This window comes from Lathyrus oleraceus, chromosome 1, assembly GCF_024323335.1.
Source record: "Lathyrus oleraceus cultivar Zhongwan6 chromosome 1, CAAS_Psat_ZW6_1.0, whole genome shotgun sequence".
NCBI lineage: Eukaryota > Viridiplantae > Streptophyta > Magnoliopsida > Fabales > Fabaceae > Lathyrus > Lathyrus oleraceus.
This window is the reverse complement of record NC_066579.1, coordinates 77,361,628-77,368,610: the sequence shown is the minus strand read 5'-3', so window position 1 is coordinate 77,368,610 and position 6,983 is coordinate 77,361,628.

Below are 6,983 nucleotides of genomic sequence, written 5' to 3'. Positions count from 1 at the left end.
GCAAAACAACACCAATTTCACAATTCGCAACAGTGTTAACCGGTTAACGCCCTGGGTTAACCGGTTAACGCAGACAAAACAGCAGTTCCTGCGCTAACACAAGGCAGAATGCAGAATCCTCCGCATTTTCCGCCGTTGGAGGACTTCCGGACCTCCGATTCCGATTCCGTAAAAAGCTATACGTTCGGAATTTCACAACTAACCCAAACACAGATTCAATTACAGTCTAAATAAAATTTATCCAATTCAATTCTTCAGCATCAACAATCCCAATTAGGGTCAAATTAACGGCTTATCACTACCCATCACATATTATCCCATAATACCCATTAATCGACGATAAACCCCCCTTACCTGAGTTAATCCGGCGAATCTTTGAGCTCCAAGCTTTTCTCTCTTCAACCTTCAGCCCTTGCTCTGTCTCTTTGCCCTTTCTCCTCTTTCTCAATCGCTTCTCTGTTTCACGTGAAAACCTTTTCTTTACCAATTGGGCTCTTTTTCTTTATTTCACACTTATATATTTTCCAATTTATTTTATTATCCCAATAAAAATAATAATTCAATAATTCCAAAATAATAATAATAATAATCCAATTATCTAATTAAATTAATAAATATATTATTAACTTAATTTAAATAATTACCATATTATTATCGGGGTGTTACAACTCTCCCCCACTAAAAGAGTTTTCGTCCTCGAAAACATACCTCAAGCGAACAACTCTGGGTAAGACTCCTTCATCTTACTCTCCAGTTCCCAAGTCACATTGCCACCTGCTGGTCCTCCCCAAGCTACCTTCACCAAGGCAATCTCTTTACCCCGCAACTGCTTCAACTCTCGATCCTCAATCCTCATAGGTGATGTTTCAACAGTCAGGTTATCTCTCACCTGTACATCATCTACTTGGACTACATGCGACGGATCATGAATGTACCTCCTCAACTGAGACACATGAAAAACCTCATGCAAATTCGCAAGCGACGGCGGTAAAGCGACACGATAGGCTACCTCCCCTATCCTTTCCAAAATCTGATAAGGACCAATAAATCGAGGTGTCAACTTCTTCGACTTCAAAGCTCGACCAACACCAGTTATCGGAGTAACACGAAGAAACACATGATCTCCCTCTTGGAACTCAAGTGACTTCCTCCTCTTGTCGTGATAACTCTTCTGACGACTCTGAGCAATTCTCATCTTCTCCTGAATCATCTTAATCTTTTCTGTAGTCTGTTGAACAATCTCCGGTCCAACCACAACACTCTCACCGGACTCATACCAACATAAAGGTGTCCGACATCTCCTACCATACAAAGCTTCAAACGGTGCCATACCAATGCTCGAATGAAAACTATTGTTGTAGGTAAACTCAATCAAAGGTAAATAACAATCCCAAGCACCTCCCTTTTCCAAAACACAAGCTCTCAAAAGATCCTCTAATGACTGAATCGTCCTCTCAGTCTGACCATCAGTCTGCGGATGATATGCAGAACTCAATCTCAGCTTAGTTCCCAAAGCCCTCTGCAAACCTTCCCAAAACTTCGATGTAAATCTAGGATCCCTGTCCGAAACAATACTCGACGGAATACCATGCAAACTTACAATCTTCTCAATATACAACTCGGCTAATCTCTCTAACGGATAATCCATTCTGATCGGAATGAAATGAGCCGACTTTGTCAATCTGTCAACAATCACCCAAATAGCTTCAAAATTCTTATTTGTCCTCGGCAAACCAGAAACAAAATCCATACTGATACTATCCCACTTCCACTCTGGAATAGCCAACGGTTGCATTAGCCCAGACGGCTTCTGATGCTCAATCTTCGACTTCTGACAAGTCAAACAGGAATAAACAAAACTCGCAATTTCTCTTTTCATTCCCGGCCACCAAAATAACTTCTTCAAATCATGATACATCTTTGTAGCTCCAGGATGAATACTCAAGCCACTACGATGTCCTTCCTCAAGGATACTCTTCTTAAGTTCGGTAACATCCGGAATACACACCCGATTACCAAATTTCAAAACACCATTCTCATCAACTCTGAATTCACCACCTTGGCCTTGATTCACTAAAGTCAACTTATCAACCAAAAGCATATCGGATTTCTGACCCTCTCTGATCTCATCCAGAATACCACTCGTTAACTTCAACATTCCCAATATAACACTATTGTGAGTACTCTCACACACCAAACTCAAGTCCCTAAACTGCTCAATTAAATCCAATTCCTTAACCATTAACATAGACATATGCAATGATTTCCGACTCAATGCATCAGCTACTACGTTTGCTTTACCCGGATGGTAATTCAAACCAAAGTCATAATCCTTCAGAAATTCTAGCCATCTTCTCTGTCTCATATTCAGCTCTTTCTGATCAAACAAATACTTTAAACTTTTATGGTCACTGAAAACCTCAAATCTCGACCCGTACAAATAATGTCTCCATAACTTCAGAACAAATACCACAGCTGCCAACTCTAAATCGTGCGTCGGATAGTTCCTCTCATGAACCCTCAGCTGTCTCGAAGCATAAGCTATAACCTGCTTATTCTGCATCAACACACCACCCAAACCCAACAATGAAGCATCACAGTAAACCTCAAATGGTTCCGACGAACTCGGCAATATCAGAATAGGAGCAGTAGTCAACCTTCTCTTTAATTCTTGGAAACCTTCTTCACATTTTGAGTCCCAAACAAATGCTTGCCCCTTTCTAGTCAACATCGTCAACGGTAACGCCAACTTAGAAAATCCCTCAATGAACTTCCTATAATAACCTGCAAGTCCAAGAAAACTCCTTATCTCAGAAACTGACTTCGGAGCTTCCCACTTAGATACCGCTTCTATCTTAGAAGGGTCAACAGCAATACCACCTCTTGAAATCACATGACCAAGAAAACTAACCTCTTCTAACCAAAATTCACATTTAGAGAGTTTAGCAAATAACTTCTTTTCTCGTAGGACTTCTAAAACCACTCTCAAATGCTCAGCATGCTCTTCTTCAGATTTCGAATACACCAAAATGTCGTCAATAAACACCACAACAAACTGATCTAGGTACGGATGGAAAATCCTATTCATGTACTCCATAAATACTCCAGGCGCATTAGTCACACCAAAAGGCATTACAGAATACTCATAATGTCCATACCTTGTTCTGAAAGCAGTCTTCTGAATATCCTCAGTTTTCACACGTATCTGATGATACCCAGATCTCAAATCTATCTTGCTGAACACACTCGCACCAACCAACTGATCCATCAAATCATCAATCCTCGGCAAAGGATACCGATTCTTGATCGTCACTTTATTCAGTTGCCTGTAGTCCACACACAACCTCATAGTACCTTCTTTCTTCTTAACCAACAACACTGGTGCACCCCACGGTGACACACTCGGACGAATAAATTTCTTATCCAACAGATCTTCCAACTGACTCTTCAATTCAGCTAACTCAACAGCAGACATACGGTACGGAGCCATCGATATCGGTCTAGTACCAGGTACCAAATCAATCGAGAACTCAACTTCACGCTCTGGCGGTAATTCATTCACTTCTTCAGGAAACACATCAGGAAAATCACACACCACGGCTAGATCACAAATCGCCAGTTTATCTTTAGCCTCCAGAGTCGCTAACAGCATAAACAACTCTGCCCCATCTGCTACTGCCTCATTCACCTGCCTGGCTGATAGGAACAAACTCTTTCCTTCTTCAATCTCAGGAAATATCACAGTCTTATCAAAACAGTTAATAGAAACTCGGTTAAACACCAACCAATTCATTCCCAAGATAACATCAATCTGCACTAACGGAAGACACACAAGGTCTATCCCAAAGTCTCTACCAAAAATACTCAAAGGACAATTCAAACAAACTGAAGTAGTAATCACTGAACCCTTCGCAGGAGTATCAATCACCATACTTCCAAGCATCTCAGATATCTCTAACTTAAGTTTCACAGCACAATCCAAAGATATAAAGGAATGAGTAGCACCGGTGTCAATAATAGCTACAAGAGGAAAGCCATTAATATAACACGTACCTCGGATCAAACGATCATCTGCAGAAGTCTCAGAACCCGATAAAGCAAAGACCTTGCCTCCTGACTGATTCTCTTTCTTCGGCTTAGGACACTGTGGACTGATATGACCCAACTCTCCACAGTTGAAACAAGTTACAGTCTTCAACCGGCACTCTGCAGCCAAGTGACCACCTTTACCACACTTGAAACACTTCATCGCAGCACTGGTACACTCATGGACACGATGTCCAGCCCGACCACATCTATAACACTTAGCAGGGGCACTAGAGTCTCCCCCACTAGGCCTCTTCATCCCACTCTGCTTCTGGAAACCTTTGCCAGCTGCATACGGTTCTCCACGATCATTCTGATTCTTGCCTTTCCTATCAACTCTCTGTTGATAGCTCTCTGCTCTGGCTTTGGAATCCTGTTCAAAAATCCTGCAACAGTCAACCAAGTCAGAAAACACTCTGATCCGCTGATATCCAATAGCCTGTTTGATCTCGGGACGCAACCCGTTCTCAAACTTCACACATTTCGAAAATTCCCCAGTAGCCTCATCATAGGGAGTGTAATACTTCGACAGCTCTGTGAACTTAGCAGCATACTCAGTAACAGACCTGTTACCCTGTTTCAATTCCAAAAATTCTATCTCTTTCTTTCCTCTAACATCCTCTGGAAAGTACTTCCTCAGGAATCTCTCTCTGAACACAGCCCAAGTGATCTCAGCATTTCCAGCAGATTCCAACTCAGTGCGGGTAGCAACCCACCAATCATCAGCTTCCTCTGACAGCATATGCGTACCGAACCTGACCTTCTGGTTATCGGCACACTCAGTTACTCGGAAGATTCTCTCTATCTCCTTCAACCACTTCTGAGCGCCATCTGGATCGTATGCTCCCTTGAACATTGGAGGATTGTTCTTCTGGAACTCACTCAGTTGACGAGCAGCTCCCATTCCCACAACATTCGGATTCCCTCCAAGTACTCCAGCTAGCATACCCAGAGCCTCAGCAATCGCAGCATCATCTCTACCTCTTCCAGCCATCTCTATTCTGAAACCCAAACAAACTAAAACAATAAGTACTAATAGGGTTACACAACACCTATCCCGTACAGGGGAAACAGAATAATTACGACTCGACTCGACCGACTATGCTCTGATACCACTAATGTAACACCCTTCTAAAATACCCCAAATATTTAATTAAAATAATAAACATATAACAATTCAGAGTAATTATGCCATTCAAGGGTGTCACACATAATATTCACACCATTCAACAATATAACGGTCATGCTCTTTTATTAATTCAAAACATAAACATTTGCATAAAACGCAGCGGATAGAGATCTCCTCAATCATGTAAAACATGTAACATTCACATGTAAATTATTCAACAACATAAAACATCCCATCCCGATGTTACATCTATCAGAGCACGACCCACTAAGGAGACTACACTAGACTCCAGGCATTCGCTTCTACTCAACTCATTTCTCGTTACCTGAAAAATAGTTGTAAGGGTGAGTTCCTCAATCAATATAATAAGCATTATAGAATATAATGCCATGTTAAGTAATTTAACACATTAATCACCCTAATCGCAACATACAATCAGTAACAGCACATCAGCTCAACATCATACTCAACACCAATATAAAGCACAAGTATAATCTCAAATCATACTCCATAACAACACAAACACACGTATAATATTGGAATACATCCATTCATATTATACGCCATACATACATTATGCAATGAGACTCCACACATGCGGTACCGACTATTCTTGAACATATAGTTCAAGCTCACCGATCCCTCCAGATACGGCTACTAAGCTCACTAGTCCCACTCATTTGAGACCTAGTGACTCACTCACTAATTCCTCACCATGGGAATTAGCTACAGCCCCGAAGGCTAGACTATGCACACTAATCATCTAGCATGCAAACATTAACAACAAACCCACAATGGTTCACTCACTAATTCCTCACCATGGGAATTAGCTACAGCCCCGAAGGCTATGCTATGCACGCTAATCATCTAGCAATGCAGCATCAACAACAATTCACAATGGACATATGCTCACACTCTAAGCCATACAACAGTCCATTCACAAATACATGCATAATATATACATTCATAGCATTATGCATATCATCATACATCATCAACACATGTATCAACACATCATTATCATGTCAATCAATTAAACACAGTATTAGCACACTCTACTAATACCTATACTGCTCAAAACAGCGGGAAACAATCCCTATTACATCATACGCCAACATAGGCCAACTCTCAATTATGTACACAACATTAGAAAGCCAATTTTTCCACTCTGCAACAGTGTTAACCGGTTAATGCCCTGGGTTAACCGGTTAACGCAGGCAAAACACGCTCACTGCCCAAAACTTAACAGTGTTAACCGGTTAACGCCCTGGGTTAACCGGTTAACGCAGGCAAAACAACACCAATTTCACAATTCGCAACAGTGTTAACCGGTTAACGCCCTGGGTTAACCGGTTAACGCAGACAAAACAGCAGTTCCTGCGCTAACACAAGGCAGAATGCAGAATCCTCCGCATTTTCCGCCGTTGGAGGACTTCCGGACCTCCGATTCCGATTCCGTAAAAAGCTATACGTTCGGAATTTCACAACTAACCCAAACACAGATTCAATTACAGTCTAAATAAAATTTATCCAATTCAATTCTTCAGCATCAACAATCCCAATTAGGGTCAAATTAACGGCTTATCACTACCCATCACATATTATCCCATAATACCCATTAATCGACGATAAACCCCCCTTACCTGAGTTAATCCGGCGAATCTTTGAGCTCCAAGCTTTTCTCTCTTCAACCTTCAGCCCTTGCTCTGTCTCTTTGCCCTTTTTCCTCTTTCTCAATCGCTTCTCTGTTTCACGTGAAAACCTTTTC